Here is a 17,387-nt window from a genome sequence, read left to right as displayed (position 1 = left end):
GTTGCTACTGTATAAAAGAAAAGTCCATTGGTGCTTCTGAATCTGTATAGGTTCAGTCCAGTTATACAGCTGTAATTCCAGTACAGGGATAATTCTGTGTAATTCCAGTCCAGTGATACAGCTGCAAAATTCCAGTCCAGTGATACAGCTGTGTAATTACAGTCCAGTGATACTGGTACATAATTCCAGTCCAGTGATACTACTGGTGCATAATTCCAGTCCAGTGATACTACTGGTGCATAAATCCAGTCCAGTGATAGTGGTGCATAACACTGGTCCAGTGATATACAGTAGCTGCGTAATTCCAGTCCAATGATATAGCTGCGTAATTCCAGTCCAGTGATACTGGTGCATAATTCCAGTCCAGTTATCCTTCTGCAGTGCACATGGTTTTGTCCATTTTCCAATAGAGATAGATTCCAGAGATACAGACCGAAAAATCCAAACACAAAACACGAAAAACTGCCCGGTGCACACCACTAAAAAAAATATATAATCCTCCTCACTAAACACACTTTAGGCCTAAATTCGACCATTCCCTAGGCTGCTAGGCTCTGATGGGAGGCTATTCCATTTATCTACTAGACTTTCTGTGAAGTAATTATTCCTCACATTTCCCCTGAATCTTCCTCCCTCTAGTTTCAGTGCTTGTCCTCGTGTTCTGTTGTTCCTCTTCCTGTGAAGGAATAGCCTCCCATCAGAGGTGGTAGAGGCAAATACAGTAGTACAATGTAAACATGCTTGGGATAGGCATATTGATATCCTTACAAAGAAATAAGGATCAAATATGGTTTGAGGTAACATGTTTAAAAAAGGGGCAGACTAGATGGGCCAACTGGTTCTTATCTGCCATCATATTCTATGTTTCTATCATGTGACATCAGTCCCCCGCCCGAGCAGGCATCGATCCCAGTGTTTGCACATATGTATATTTGTGCATGTGCAAACCCTGAACATCGGGGACAGGTCTGAATCAGACCCTTTGTGAACCAATATCAAAACTGCACACACACAGTCAACAAGGCAATGTTGCAGCCATGCTGGTGCACTAAGAACCGCTTCTGATGGGCCTTTATTTAATCACTACCCAAGATGGTGCAATAGTTGTCTACTTACCATTCTTTAACCCCTTGAGTGGTGTGTTTTGCTGGGGCCGGACAAACCTCCCAGGGCAGGTTTGTCCTGCCCCAGCAAAACCCACCACAGATCATAAGAAGCTGCCGCCACCCCCCCCCCCTCACCTTTGCTCCGGCGTTGGTATGCCAGAGCTCCTGTGTCGCCGCTTCCCCAGCCGCCCATCAGACAGGCGGCAGGCTCGGGTATGTTTCACGGCTGCTCGGGAGGACTCCGGTGCCTGAACTCTCCAAAGTCCTCCCGAGCCGCCCTGAACATCCCCGAGCCTGCCGCCTACGTCACTACACAAGGATGATTGGCGGCTGGCGGCGGGGTTGCTCCGGCGCACGATCGCCGGTTACGCCGGAGCAGGGGGGGGGGGTTTGTGACGGAGGGGGTGACCCCTAAAGGTAGTGCACCAGTGGTGCTCCGATGGAGGCACCACTGGCGCGCAGTTGTGGTATGCCTTGGAGCGCAGCTGAGCCCGGAGAATTTCCGGGCATACCACTTAAGTGGTTAAAGTCTCTTACTTAACTTTCTTGGGTAAACAATATTAGTGGTTTAGATCCCATAATCAGATTTGGCTTATTTGATTGCATCATGGAAGACTATTAAACAATGTGTGGAGTTCCTTACATGAATATATTCTTTGGGGGTTTACTCACACAAGTGTCCTCTAGTAGGCCGATCCTTCGTGGAGGAACCCAGGATGGACAAAAGGAAGCCAGCAGGCAAAAACAAATCACTTATTATCACAATTTCATCACTATTTTTCGTTCTGGACCAACACCTCTTATAGGGCCAGATGTACTGAGCCTGAAAAGTGATAAAATGGAGAGTGATAAACATCGAACCAATCAGCTCCTACCTGTGATCTCACAGGCTGTGTTTGAAAAATGTCAGGTAGTAGCTGATTGGCTGGTTGTTTATCACTCTCCATTTTATCACTTTTCAAGCTTAGTACATCTCGCCCATAAAGAGAGGACCAGGAAATTCTAAAGAACATCACAAAAACCCAACATACTGTATAGGCATATCAGATGGAGTTCCTCAAACATTAGGTGTGACCGGGGCCCAGGATACTCTGGTACTGCCTTCATGTAATGCTCTGTGATATGCAAGTGGGAGTCAGCTGTGAACCTGATGGGCTTGTGATATTTGGAACACCTCCATACTGCAGTTCTCTGCTCTAGAAGCTCAGCCGGTTTTGACCACACGTGTCGGCTTTAGAGGGTCTTGGATCTCATGATAGAGAAGTAACCGACTCATATTTTATTAGACATTGTTACCATTGACAATTTGATATTCAACAGTTGAATGTGAATATCTTGCAATGATACGGGCAATTGAATCGTGATTTAGAAGAACAAGAATGAAGAAACACATTTTCGAGTAATAAAATAATTTATGACATCTTCCGGAGCAGCCATTGCATTTCACAGTCCGGCATCGCACAGATAAAGATTACACAAATACTCATTCCTTTCATACAGCCCAGGGCCTGATTCAGAGATTTACACAGATACAACTGTAGGTACGACTCCGCTACAAGTGCAAAAAATATGACGGCATCTTGTGGAGAGAGATGGCCACTGCCATCAGTTGACCATCAATTTTCCGACCAAGTCTATGCTGCATCAGATAGAGCAGCTCTCCTAAGGTGTTGAAGCTCTCCAGCTATTACCGAATCCTCAGTGGTAGACTGAGCAGCGTGTGCTGGGCTGAGGAGAGAGGCTGCTGCAGTGGCAGCCTGCCATCTCTCTCCCAAAGTGCAGTTCTCTGCAAGGGGGGAGGGGGTAGCTGGTTCTGTGCCCCTCCGTCAGACCCAATGATTCTTGAGAGATCTCTTTGTTGCATTTATTCATTTTTAATACCAATCATAGTGCCCTAGTTATTATTCTGAACTGCAGTAGTGCAATGTTACAGTGCCCCAGTTCATGGTATGCCCCACTATAGTGCCTTCATTTCTTATTGAGCCATATTAAAGTATTCCAGTTCTTAGTTTTGTGTCCTCCATATTACAACGAGCAGATCAGATTCCGACACATTAGAGTGCCCTCCATTTCATATTGTGCCACAATAGCGGGACCTTGGGGTATAATTACTAAAGGTCAATTTTTGGTCAATGTTGATCAATTTAAAATCAATCTTAATTAATAGCAAAGGTGTTGGAATACTGTGTACCGGCGGGTCCTCCTGGTGCTGCCTTTTTATGTGTCACCGGGTCTCAGACCTTTAAGAAATGGGTGATAAGTGAACGGTTGCTGTGACAACTGATTCAGGTGCTCAGGGTCATATCAAACCCCCATGACCATGAGAGCCTGAATCAGTTGTCACAACCAGCTTTTTTTATTCTTATTTGATGTTGGGCTTCCAGGGCTAGAACACACAATAACATTTAAAAATAAATATAGAAATGAATCTGTCAGTTAATGTATGTTTAGCCCTGGAAGCTCAACATCAGCTAAGATTCTTTTTAAATTGATCATTATCAAAATATCAAGAAATTAATAATAATAATAATTATTAAAAATATCAACTTACATCGATCAACATCAAACTTTAGTAAATATATCCCTCAACTTCAAATTATCCCACATTACATACTGAACTTAATGTGCCATCATAACATCGACTACACACTCCCCTCAGTGACAATGTAATGTCACTCAATTAGGGTATGAGAAATGGAACAGACCTAACTGATTAGCAAATCTGGGAAATCAGTATGCAACTTTATAACATGGGTCCCCTTATCCTCTGGGCCCCATAGCAATGGTAACCCTAATGCCCCTGTGCTGGACCAAAAATCTAGTTCTGTTGTATATACTCCTTTTAAAACATGAAGGATGCCTGTGCCTATGAATTCCATATTTTGGGATCTGTACCCAGTGGCATCACAATGAGGATAAAGGACACACCTGGTTGTCACCTGCCGAGGGATGACACCAAACTACCAGCCATCCCTCCCTCCCAGATCCCGGAGTGATGAAAACGGTATGCTCAACCACGCCCCCGCACAACCTGCCTCATGAAGCCACACCTCCTTATTAGTGGCACACTGCAGGCATGCGTATGGACTGCACTAGCCGCACATGGTATAAAATGTATATGTGATGCCACAAGATGCATTGCAGTATAATTGCTCTGTATGGAGACAAAACAATAATACAATTATCAGTTGCCATACTTTGCAAGAACAAAATATATATATATATATATATATATATATATACATATATATATATATATATAATATATAATTGTAATCCAGCACTATTTCAAAGATGATATACAAGGTCCAGTGCCCCCACATCCAAGCAAAAAAGAATGGAAAAAAGATATGGCTTACAATACATGCGGCACTCGGAAAAAAATGAAGAGACACACAAGGAACGGCTTTCACCGTTTAGAAATGTCATCAGGTGTGTTTCTTAAATTTTAGCTGAGTGCCACACATATTGTAAGTCATACTGTGTGTGTGTATATATATATATATGCAATAACTACTGAATAAGGGATATTCAACCTGTATGTGATATAACCCAATCACGTGTAGTTGTATGTGGCCGGTACCTGAGACTCCGGACTCCTCTTCTGGCACTGCTCTGCTGTGTCTTGCCGGCTTCACTCGCCTGCAGTTCGGAGGGTGGAGAGACAAGGTTCCCCGGGGAGAGCAATACCTCAAAACAACCCCACAAACCGGTCAGCACTATTATGGCGGTGATCAGAATATTTTATTCAGACTGCTATGAAGTGCAAAATCACCGTTACCACAGAAAGATTTATCAGTGTAATGACAATAAAACAGAAGACCAATAACAGGTACACAATCTGTACACTAAAGTTGTCAAGTATTACGAGAGTAACAGGAAATGTTCTACAGTAGAAATATTGTGCGAAATGGGGCCAGCTATAATACCCGTAGGCCACAACTCACACAATATTCTGTTTCAACAATACCGCCAGCGATCTATGCGCAGCTGAACGTGAGGATCTCACATAAAAATAAAGGTTTGCAAATGAATTTCTATAAAACTGTAACACTGTACACTAGCACAAACAATAACAGAGGTCCATAGATCAAAAGATGCTGAGTCCCTGAACTGCGCAGTTCACTAAAGTAGTAGGGTACCCTTTGGCCTAGGTGCACCGTGGATAAGTCAAAAGCTGATAAGGGTCCTGTGATCCACAACAAAAGTCCCTCGGGTACTGGAGGCTTAACTTTCCATTAAAACAAGATCCTAGGAAAGTACTCTGTCTCTCACACTGTAAGGTGGCCAGGCTCTTAATTAAATGTCCCGTTTGTGTCTGTGAGTATTCTCACGTGAGAAAGGGGCAACGTGACACTACACGGCAGTGCAGGCCTAGGTAGCAGAAGGGCCCCTGATGGGGCGGCCCTGGGTAGGCGGTTTCTTGGGTAGCCTTGGAGGCAATGATACACAGTTCCTGGGGCAGGATAGGGCGTCTGGCAGAGCCTGTGGGTGTAGTGGCTGTACTTTTAGCAGGGATGCTGCCCAAGGGGTCAGGGATCGCTGTGGGACACCAGGTACCTGAGTTCTCTTACAGGGTGCCAGCGCCTGCTGGTCGCGATGCTGCAGCTCCTGGGCGTCTTCAGTGCTGGCGGTGGACCCTGCGGCTGTACTCTGTGCTGGGCGGCGTGCTGCTGCGATTCCCCCACGCTGTCGGGTCCTGTCGATCACCGCCGGCGTCTTCTCCAGTCAGACACGCGTCGCTCTCTCTTTCTCTGCTCCCTGCGTTGCTGGGCAGCCGTGACGATGCCGCGCCTCCGTCCTGCTTCTCCTCCTTGCGCTCCGGGTAGGTACGTCTCTGTCTCCCGCTCTGCTGTCGCGCTCACCACGTGGAGATCCTCTCTGCCTCGATCTCTCCTTCCTCGCGCTCTGCTCCTCCTTTTTTCCAGCCCCGCGCCACTTGTAACATTATCTTCTGCCTGGCAACAGGCTAGGACAACCCCCGCCATCTCGCGCCCTGCTGAGCCACCAATGAAAGCGGTCCCTCACTGAAGTGGGCTACAACTGAGCCCCGAGTCCCTGGCCACCATCTTGACAAAGGGCAGGCTGCCCATCCATGGCGCTCCGGGGCATAAGGTACCCCAATCCTAGAGTGCCACACGCTCCCCCGCTTGAAGAATGCCAGTCCGCGGGCATTATAGCGGAGGTCTAATAGTCTCCGGGCTACTAAACAGCACGTTTAGTGCCACAAATGTCCATGACAGGGTGAACAACTGTACATTCGCATGGAAACAGTCCAAACACATACAAAAAAAACTTTCAATGACTGATAAGGATAGGCACTTTACTGTCTATACCTCAAGGGCGGGACACCCTTGGTCGTGCGTTCTGACTTGCGCGTCCAGATCGCGGGCTGAGGTACCTCCGGGGAACCGTGGTCCGGCACTGGTGAGTGCTCTTCTGCTGCAGGGTGGCTAGCCACCGGCACAGGGGGCTCCCGTGGAAGGAAAGGTACTGGAGCACTCATGAAAACTAACAGATCAGTAGGGTTATCCCAAGGCATGCCCCCCCAGGTTCCCTGCCCCTCCACCTCAGGCGAGACTCTTGGTGCTGTTGGGACTTCGGCAGTGCAGAGTTTGAGCTGTTCCCTTGACACCACGCTGATGGGCCCCTCGGGGGTCTTCTGGATCTCGTAGGTGTGGCGGTCATCCGTGGGGGTTCTCACGATGGTGTACGGTTCCGCTTCCCACATGGCGTCCAGTTTACTTGCACGGTGGTTCCGCTTCTTCCATACGGGGTCTCCCACCTTCAGTGGCACGGGTCGATTGCCAGAGTTGTAATCCCTACCTTGCCGGCGCTGGGCGCCCTCCATTCGTTGTGTAACGATTTCTCGAGCGGCATCAATCCTCTGCTGATGTTCACATACCCAGTTGGTCTGAGGCCGGATTGGGGGGCCCTCTATCGGGGATAGTTCCAAATCTTGTGGAAGCCTGCCCTTACGGCCAAACATTAGGTAGTACGGAGTGAAGCCGGTGGAACAATGTTCGGCGTTATTATAGAGGTACGCCAGTTCTGGAAGCAAGGTCGGCCACTTATTTCGATCTTCAGCGGACAGGCTGCGGAGCATGCCGATGATGGTCTGGTTAGCTCGTTCGCAGAGCCCGTTCCCCTGGGGGTGGTAAGCTGTCGTCCGGATTTTTCGGCAGCCGTAGTAGGAGCATAGCTCGTGGAAGAGTTGGGACTCGAAGGCGGGCCCCTGGTCCGTGAGAATGCAGTCGGGGTAGCCATAGGGTCGGGCGAAATGCTTGAGGAATTGCTCCGCGGTGGTCTTGGCGGTGAGGTCTCGGACTGGAACGACCACCAGGAATTTACTGTAGTGGTCGGTGATGGTCAAGGCATATTGATGGCCACTGGAGCTGGGTTCGAGCTTGACGTGGTCGAGGGCCACGATCTGCAACGGGTGCTGGGTTGTGATGGAATGTAAGGGGTCCCTCTGGGAAGCGTCAGGGGCCCTCTTTAAGCTGCAGGGGACGCAGTCTCGGCACCACCTTTCGACGTCCTCTCGCATGCCCACCCAGAAGTATCGGGTGCGCAGTATGGCCTCAGTCTTCTGCACCCCGAAATGGCCGGACTTGTCGTGGTATGCGGTCAGGAGCACTGGGGCCTGTCTTCTGGGGACAACCACTTGAACCGCGGGGTGGTGCGTGCCGGGGTCTACGCTATCCCGAATCAGGATACCCTCTTCTTCACGAAATCTGTCGCGGTGTCTCAGCAGTTTCACGAGCTCAGGGTCAGCGTCTTTGCGTTGGTGCCTGTCTAGCTGACGGCGTTGGCGTAGCAGCACCAGGAGTTCTTTGAATACCGGGTCTTGGCGCTGGACCTTCCTCCAGTCGATTGTCGGGGTGTCTAGTAGTCCACCTCGCTGGAGGCGTGGCTCTGTGGCGGACAGGGGGTCTGAGGTGACCACGTTCCTTGCCTTGTATACCCTGAATGAGGGCATCTCCACTTCTTCGCTCGGGTCCCCTTCTTCTTCGGGGGCGTCGATTACAGGCAATCTGGAGAGAGCGTCGGCATTAGCGTTGGCCTTGCCGCTGCGGTAATTGGTCGTGTACCTATAGTTAGCGAGGCGCGACATCCACCGCTGTTCCAAGGCTCCGAGTTTGGCATTTTGCAAATGGACTAGCGGGTTGTTGTCAGTCATGACCACAAACGGGGTGGCAGCGAGGTAGTGCTTAAATTTTTCCGTCACGGCCCACACCAGGGCAAGCATCTCTAGCTTGAAAGCACTATAATTTTCACAGTTCCTTTCGGTCTTGCGAAGGCCTCTGCTGGCATATGCTATTACACGTTCACGCCCATTCTGGGTCTGGGAGAGTACAGCACCGAGCCCGCGGTTGCTGGCATCCGTGTAGAGTTGAAACGGCTTGTCGTAATCTGGATAGGCCAATAATGGGGCGTCTATCAGGGATCTTTTCAGCTGGTCGAAAGCCTGTTGTTGGTCTTCTCCCCAGGCGACGGAGGCCGACCCCCTTCGTTCATGGCCCGACTGGCCTCTCAACAACTCATGCAGGGGGGACGCTACCTTTGCAAAATTCTCAATGAACCTTCGGTAGTAGCCCACGAAACCCAGGTAACTGCGGACCTCCCTGACGGTCTTGGGCGCTGGCCAGTCCTTGACGACAGTGATCTTCTCGGGATCGGGCATCACACCCTCTGCACTAACAACGTGTCCGAGGTACTGTACTCTGGGCTTTAGCAGGTGACATTTGCTGGGCTTCAGCTTCAAACCGCTTTGTATCAGTCGTTTGAAGACCTCGTCCAGGTGCCGCAGGTGGTCGTCATAGCTCTTCGAGAAAATTATCACGTCGTCTAGGTAGAGGAGCACCATCTCGAAGTTATGCTGCCCAAGGCAGTGCTCCATCACATGCTGGAACGTGGCGGGGGCGTTACAGAGTCCGAAGGGCATCCTGTCGAACTCGAACAGGCCCATTGGCGTCGTGAAGGCCGTCTTCTCTCTGTCTTCTGGGGCCATCTGGACCTGCCAGTACCCGCTGGTCAGGTCAAGGGTCGAGAAGTATTTCCGCCGTTTTCAGGGCCGTGAGCGATTCCTCGATCCTAGGGAGCGGGTAGGCGTCCTTGTGTGTTACGGCGTTCAGTTTGCGGTAATCCACGCGGAAGCGTAGACTACCGTCCTTCTTTTTGACGATCACAAGGGGGGCCGCCCAGGGGCTATGGCTTTCTTTGATAACACCAGCCTCCTTCATTTCTGTGATCATATTCCGGACAGGCTGGCACATGGCCGGTGGGAGGGGTCGGTGCCTTTCTTTGACCGGGGGAGCCGATCCTGTAGGGATGTGGTGGTATACCTTCTCGGCTTTGCCGAAGTCACTCGGGTGTTGGCTGAACGCGGCAGCATTCCGTTCGACAACACGGAGGACCCCCTCTTTCTTTTCGGCCGGGGTGTCCCCATCTCCGATCTGTATGGCTGCGTACCAGGGGGGTTCGCTGTCGTCCCTCTCTCCTTCCATCACCCCTTGTTGAGCTGCCGTGGCGCTTTGCCCCAAGATGTCCTGGAAGTCCACCCAGCTAATCCTGGCCACTTGACAGTACTTGTATAGTTTGACTGCGTATGGATGTGGGTTCAGCAGCCTCACCGGTACTCTCCCTTGGACCACCTTCGCCAAGGTTCTGGCAACTGCGAATGGCTGTCGACCATCTGGATCGCAGGATTCGACCAGGGCTTCATAATCCCTGCCTCCCGGGCCCGTCCTGGCCTTGCACCAGACGACTTGCTCTGAGTTTGGTCGCAGGAGAATCGGGCGGCGGTCTGCGATTCGGGCCTTCCCCACTTCTCCTTGTTCGTTGATGAACTTCTGCTGACCCGTGATCAGTCGCACTGTTTGCTGCAAAGCCTTCCTCTCTTGGGGGGGGGGCTGTTCTCATTTCCCACCGTAATGCTTCTACTACTTCATCCGGGCAATTTCTAAGCACGTTCATGCCCAGTATGACCGGCGGTAGGTATTCATTGGAGTTAGTGGTGACTAGGAACCCCTGTTGGTCCAGGGTGGCTTTTCCCACTTGTACATCAGTTTCCCAATATCCTTGGTAGGTGATGGGCTGGCCGTTGCTGGCTAGTAGGTGTAACCAGGTTGCGGGGGGAGACACGATGTCTTTCTGTGCCCAGTGCTGTAGGAAGTCTGCGATCCTGATGGTGGACACCTGTGACCCTGTGTCCAACAGGGCTGTCAGCTGTACCCCGTTCACCCTGATGCTCAGGTGGGGGCATTCCCCGACGTACCGGGGCCACCATTCTGCTGGTGGTGCCGGACCGGTTAGTGAATCCCCTCCCGAGGGTCGGTCCCTTGCCTCGGGGTCCCCTCGTTTAAAGTCGTTTCTGGGCAATTTCTCTCAATGTGTCCGCTCAGCCGGCACCTTCGGCAGATTGGTCGCCCCTGCTGGTCAAATTGGTCAGATGATCTTCGGCCGGACTCGCGGGTGACTTCCCATCTTGGGCGATTCCTCGGGCCACGGTCCTGCCGCCATTCCCCTTGTCGACTTCTGCCTTGGTTTCTGTCCAAGTCTTCTAGTTTCTGCGACATACGCGTCACATTATTCGTTAGTTCGGACATCTGGCGAGTCAGCACTTCGAGCGGGCTTGGTTCCGCGGGGGCTTGTGCCTGTTGGGTAACGGCCCTGTTCGGGTATAGGGTGTCCGTGATTTGCCCTTTTGGGGCCTGGTAGCAGGCTTCTCCTTCCGTCGAATCCTCATCTTCATCCCGGCCACTCTGGTTCATGCCCAGGATCTGTAGGGCGGTCTCTTTAAATTTGGCGAAGGAGCTGTCAGGTTGTTGCCGCCTCCACATGCGTAATTGCGACTTGACTGCCTCCTCTCTCGCTCCTTCGATGAAGAGGTTGGTCAATGTTTCATCTACCAGTTCCTTCGGTGTCTTTTCCCTCAGCTGTATGGCCTTCATGGCTTCCTGCAAGCTTAGCGCGTATTCCCGCAGAGGCTCGTTCGGTCGCTGCTTTCTTGAATACAGGCGGCTCTTCAAATCGGCTATCGTCTTTGATTCAAAGATCTCCCGCAGTTTTTCAAAGATTTGTTCTGCCGTTTCTTTTTCGTTGGCCTCCCACGTCCTTACTTCACGTAGCGCTGGGCCTCTCAGTTGCCCCACCAATATTTCTACCGCTTGTTTGTTGCCGAGCCGGTACAGCTGCGTCATGGAAAGTATCCGGTTTTTTGAATTCCTTTAGCGTGTGCGTCCCTGGGGTGTTGTTTCCCGAGTACGTCGGTACCCAGGGTGCGCCAAAGTAGTATGGCATGGTGATTGGTGCCGCTGGATTTCCTTCCCCAGGTGATGCAGGAAGTCGTCTCCTCCTTCTGGTTGATGTGGGCGCCTCCGATTGGTCCGAGTCCGACATCATTGAATCCTGTTCGCGGACGCCAAGTGTGATATAACCCAATCACGTGTAGTTGTATGTGGCCGGTACCTGAGACTCCGGACTCCTCTTCTGGCACTGCTCTGCTGTGTCTTGCCGGCTTCACTCGCCTGCAGTTCGGAGGGTGGAGAGACAAGGTTCCCCGGGGAGAGCAATACCTCAAAACAACCCCACAAACCGGTCAGCACTATTAGGGCGGTGATCAGAATATTTTATTCAGACTGCTATGAAGTGCAAAATCACCGTTACCACAGAAAGATTTATCAGTGTAATGACAATAAAACAGAAGACCAATAACAGGTACACAATCTGTACACTAAAGTTGTCAAGTATTACGAGAGTAACAGGAAATGTTCTACAGTAGAAATATTGTGCGCAATGGGGCCAGCTATAATACCCGTAGGCCACAACTCACACAATATTCTGTTTCAACAATACCGCCAGCGATCTATGCGCAGCTGAACGTGAGGATCTCACATAAAAATAAAGGTTTGCAAATGAATTTCTATAAAACTGTAACACTGTACACTAGCACAAACAATAACAGAGGTCCATAGATCAAAAGATGCTGAGTCCCTGAACTGCGCAGTTCACTAAAGTAGTAGGGTACCCTTTGGCCTAGGTGCACCGTGGATAAGTCAAAAGCTGATAAGGGTCCTGTGATCCACAACAAAAAGTCCCTCGGGTACTGGAGGCTTAACTTTCCATTAAAACAAGATCCTAGGAAAGTACTCTGTCTCTCACACTGTAAGGTGGCCAGGCTCTTAATTAAATGTCCCGTTTGTGTGTGTGAGTATTCTCACGTGAGAAAGGGGCAACGTGACACTACACGGCAGTGCAGGCCTAGGTAGCAGAAGGGCCCCTGATGGGGCGGCCCTGGGTAGGCGGTTTCTTGGGTAGCCTTGGAGGCAATGATACACAGTTCCTGGGGCAGGATAGGGCGTCTGGCAGAGCCTGTGGGTGTAGTGGCTGTACTTTTAGCAGGGATGCTGCCCAAGGGGTCAGGGATCGCTGTGGGACACCAGGTACCTGAGTTCTCTTACAGGGTGCCAGCGCCTGCTGGTCGCGATGCTGCAGCTCCTGGGCGTCTTCAGTGCTGGCGGTGGACCCTGCGGCTGTACTCTGTGCTGGGCGGCGTGCTGCTGCGATTCCCCCACGCTGTCGGGTCCTGTCGATCACCGCCGGCGTCTTCTCCAGTCAGACACGCGTCGCTCTCTCTTTCTCTGCTCCCTGCGTTGCTGGGCAGCCGTGACGATGCCGCGCCTCCGTCCTGCTTCTCCTCCTTGCGCTCCGGGTAGGTACGTCTCTGTCTCCCGCTCTGCTGTCGCGCTCACCACGTGGAGATCCTCTCTGCCTCGATCTCTCCTTTCTCGCGCTCTGCTCCTCCTTTTTTCCAGCCCCGCGCCACTTGTAACATTATCTTCTGCCTGGCAACAGGCTAGGACAACCCCCGCCATCTCGCGCCCTGCTGAGCCACCAATGAAAGCGGTCCCTCGCTGAAGTGGGCTACAACTGAGCCCCGAGTCCCTGGCCACCATCTTGACAAAGGGCAGGATGCCCATCCATGGCGCTCCGGGGCATAAGGTACCCCAATCCTAGAGTGCCACACGTATACATAAGATCAACATTTTACATTTTGGTTCGTTAACTATCTATATAATATTTGGCCTTTTCTGTTTGCTATATACTATAGCTTAAAGGCTTTTATTGTGTGTTTTCATTTTTTAGGATAACAGCTTAATAATGAGGTGAACTCTTCAAAGGTGAAAGTGAAAACTTACAGTACTATTCATTCCCCACATTCCTCCTATCTTCCCCTTATTATTTCTACAGTGTATATATTTTCTGACAAACTCTGTTCATAGTCTCAGGGAATTTTAGTTAACGAATGGTAGAGATAAACAGAATATCATATCCATTGTGAGGATCAAGGCAAAACTCTGTACAAAGCAACCTTCACCTCAGGCGCACACATTGACAGTGAGAATAGAGAAAGCAATTATTTTCCTATCTTTAATTGCCGCCTTAGTTTTGTAAACACAAGCAATACAGTTTGCACTGTTTATTGGGTGCAAAGAAAAACAAACTCCTTGCAAGTTGCCAATGGTTTCCGTGTTCTACCCACTCACAAAACCCAGTGAAACTACCTGCTGTGATTTCCTTGAAATAAAGGTGTTTAATTCCGAGATACTGTATGTGCCCTCTATAGCTATTGTGAGATCCTGAGTCTAGACATGAGGAATGCAGCAGCAGAAATCCACTGGAATAGATATTACAATAAAAAAGACAGTACTTACAAAATTGTATAATTCCGCTTACATTGTGTTGGTCTACGAATTGGTTAAGCATTGAGTTGAGGTGGGGCCATGATGGATCAATTTCTTCTTTGTGATTTCCTGGACTAGGAATGCACATAGCAGGATGTATGGGCAAATTCTGCCAATGGAATTACAGATATTCCATAGCCAGGGGTTAAATGAGGGGGGGGGGGGGGGGGGCGTCGCAAAACTGAGATCCAGCACCTGTGATGGTTGGTGGAAATAGTTCCACCTCCACCATAGCCCTGCATAGGAATTCCAACAGTAATACCACGTTATGCTGCTGTGTAGCATAATGTGAATAAAGAGCACTACTGAGTGAAGCAATATGAATAAGGGGCACTACTTTCAGTCATAACATGTATAAGGGCACTATAATGTGATGTAATATGAATCAGGGCACTTCTTGTGGTGCAACGTGAATAAGATTGTATTACTATGTGGCATATTTTGAATTGGGGGTACTATTGTGTGACCACGTTCCTTTCTTATGAGACCATTGAGACCACCTAATGGAGGAGAGGGAGCTAGATGGCAGGGGAAACAAGTTTGACAACCTCTACAGGACCACGGTAAACCCTGTTCACAACTACAGATGGTGCACCTCTCAGCCAGAGCCAGGGCTCGCCAAAATGCCCCCGCTGGCGAGATGGTGCTACATCTGACTGTGATGCGTGAGCATCCAATACGCACGAGCATCCCAGTTTCTGGGCGGCGGGGGACGCGAACCCTGCCCGTCTCCGGGAGATGAGCAAGGTTAGGGGGGGAGCGGGGAGGTGGGATCGAGCGATGGGAAACTCCATTATAAGAGAAAGCGCGAGAGTCCCCTTCCGGGGGCTGATAGGGGCTGGGGGTTGGCGTTCCGACTGCCAGCTCCTGCAACGATGACAAGCGCTACATCTGTAAATGCAAAACAAGACAAATGTCCCAGGATACCCTACATTCTTCTTAGATTTGCTTTTTGGATTGATATTTTACAATGTTAGGGCTTTGGTTTTTGTATGTTCTGTATATGTTTACATGTTCCATGCTGCATTCAGCAGTGTGGCCCTCGCAAGCGATATCCTTCATCTTGGGCATTTTTCATTGCAGCCGCTGAGTAATGCGGGGTACACACCAGGACGACCCGCTCACGATGCACATCGTGAGCGGGTCGTCAGTGTCTCGTCCGACCCGCTCACGATGACGCGGGAGGGCACGACCCGCTCACGATGTGCACCGTGAGCGGGTCCGATCCGATGGCGACCCGCACCCGGTTCTATGGTCGTCATTGAGATCCTACCTGCAGCAGGTAGGATCTCAATAACGACCGACCGACCCGCGGGACCGCGCATCGGATCGGAATCGCTCCACACCAGGTCAGAAAAGGGCCCAATCAGCACACAATCTACATCCGATTGATCGGAATTGGATCTAGATTGTGCTGATCGGGCCCTAGTCGTCCTGGTGTGTACCTAGCATTAGTCATGAGCTACACGGCAGCTGCGATTACTAGTGCCCAGTGTAAAAATTATCCGATAGTTACCAGCTTCTGATGGGATCCCGATAGCCAAAGAAATAGCTGAAATATCTAATCACATTCTCATTGTTTGGGGGTGATAACCGCCATTTTCTGGGAGTGTCAGGAAAAAGGCAGGTGTGTCCAGGTGTTTTAGGGGAAGGCCTCGATCAGTCTGTCTCAGTCGCAGACTTGTGGTAGGATCAGAATACTCACATTTACACAGAGTGGGAAAATCATATAACGCTGAGTGAATTGCGTATGGATGTGCGATAGGATAGCAGGTTGCTAAATTTACGCAATTCACTCGCAGATGTGCACAGGGCTGATATTCCTCTGTTTGGTCTTTAAGCACTAGAGGGACGGTTAGGCACTAAGGGGATATGGTCAGTGTCATCACAATAGCCCCGCAGACCCCGCAGTGGTGGGGAGGCGCTGAGTAAGTGTAGACACCGGGGGGGTCTGCGGGGGTTATTGCTGCGCTGACATGCCTTACCCTCCACTTGCCGCCGCGTCTGTGGCTGGGACCTGCAGATCTACCTGTCTTCGGTCCCGGCACTCCTCCTGGTTCCTGCTGCTAATGGAGGTGGCGACCTCCTCTAGCATCCTTAAAAACTGTCTGCTGTAAGTTTTTTATAGTTACGTCACTGGGTATGGTAAGGCTAAATAGGTATAGTCAGGGTTGCTATCAGGAAATTTGGGGCCTGAGACTCATTTCCAGTTTGCCCCCCCTCCTCACTTGAATTACCTTCACCTGGCTCCTGCTCCCCCATCTCCTCTTCCGCTGAGCTGTAGCCCGAAGGTCCCGGAGCATAGACTTCTTCAAATCAGGATTCCAGTGGCCAATTAAAATGCAGCACCAACTGGTGAGCCAATCAGAGCTCACGTACCAGTAAGTGAGCTCTGATTGGCTAAAAAGTTGGTGCAGCATGTTAATTGGCTGCTGGTGCCCTGGGTTGAATACGCTTGTGCTCCAGGACCTGCTTTGTTCAGTGCACTGAGAGCAGCACAGTGGAGCAGTTGGGGGGTTGCGGTGGGCAAAATGAGCTGCCCGGGCCCTTCCAGAGGCTGAGGCCTGGGACAACTGTACCCACAGCACCCCCTTATTTGCGGCCCTGGGTATAGTTAGCATATGTACCTAAAAGTGTTGGGAGCCTGGCCATCGGGATGCAGGGTTCAGTCTTATGACCGCCACAATCTCAGGCGCTAGGATTCTGATGCCATCCCATAATAATAACTATAGGATTTACTATGAGACCTCTGCACTCCATGGGCCTTATTCTGGTTGGAGCGGCCAAACGTGCGTACGTTCGCTATTAACGTACGCTATCCGTACGCGGCCGTTGGGGTTAAGTCCACCCACAACTCAGCCGCATACGTACGGGCATAAACAACGGCAAAGGGGAGTGGCGTACAAATGAGCGTACGCCAACGTACACGGACGGGCCAGCACTTACACTCCGACAACTGGCGTACAACTGAGCGTACGCCGCCGTTTACGGACGTCTCTCGTCCGTCTTCCCACCGCCTTCTTGCGGAGATCTGAGCGTACGCCAGCTTGCACGGACGGGTCCCTATTATTTTCAATAGAAAAGTCAGCTTATGTCACCGCTCGTGAGAGTGAGCGTACGTCCGTGTACGCTGACATACCCTTCATATATATGGACCTGCAAATCTTGCCTTTCAACTATAATTATAAAAATTAATTAATTGATTGAATTAATTAATGTGCAAAATAGTGGTCATGGGCTTAAAACATTGCTGAAACATCCTTTGTAGGTGTTAGATGTGGTTTATGTTATTGTATCCTAAATACAAAACCTATGTTTGTATTAGAGTGAACACGTTGACACATGTCGACTTGTGTAGATTGAGTGTGCTACTGTGTAAAGTCTATGAAAGCACGTAGTGAATGTGTCTAACTGTTTAACAAATACCTACCTTAGCATATATAAGCAGGTCTTAAAAAGATTCTTACCTTAAATTAAACAAACCTTTAAATGTAGAGAAGTATAGAAAGATAAGCTTCCAATGTGTTTGAGTGCT

This window comes from Crinia signifera, chromosome 7 (genome assembly GCF_055691185.1).
Source record: "Crinia signifera chromosome 7, ASM5569118v1, whole genome shotgun sequence".
NCBI classification, from domain to species: Eukaryota; Metazoa; Chordata; class Amphibia; order Anura; family Myobatrachidae; genus Crinia; species Crinia signifera.
Note: the sequence above shows the minus strand (reverse complement) of the source record.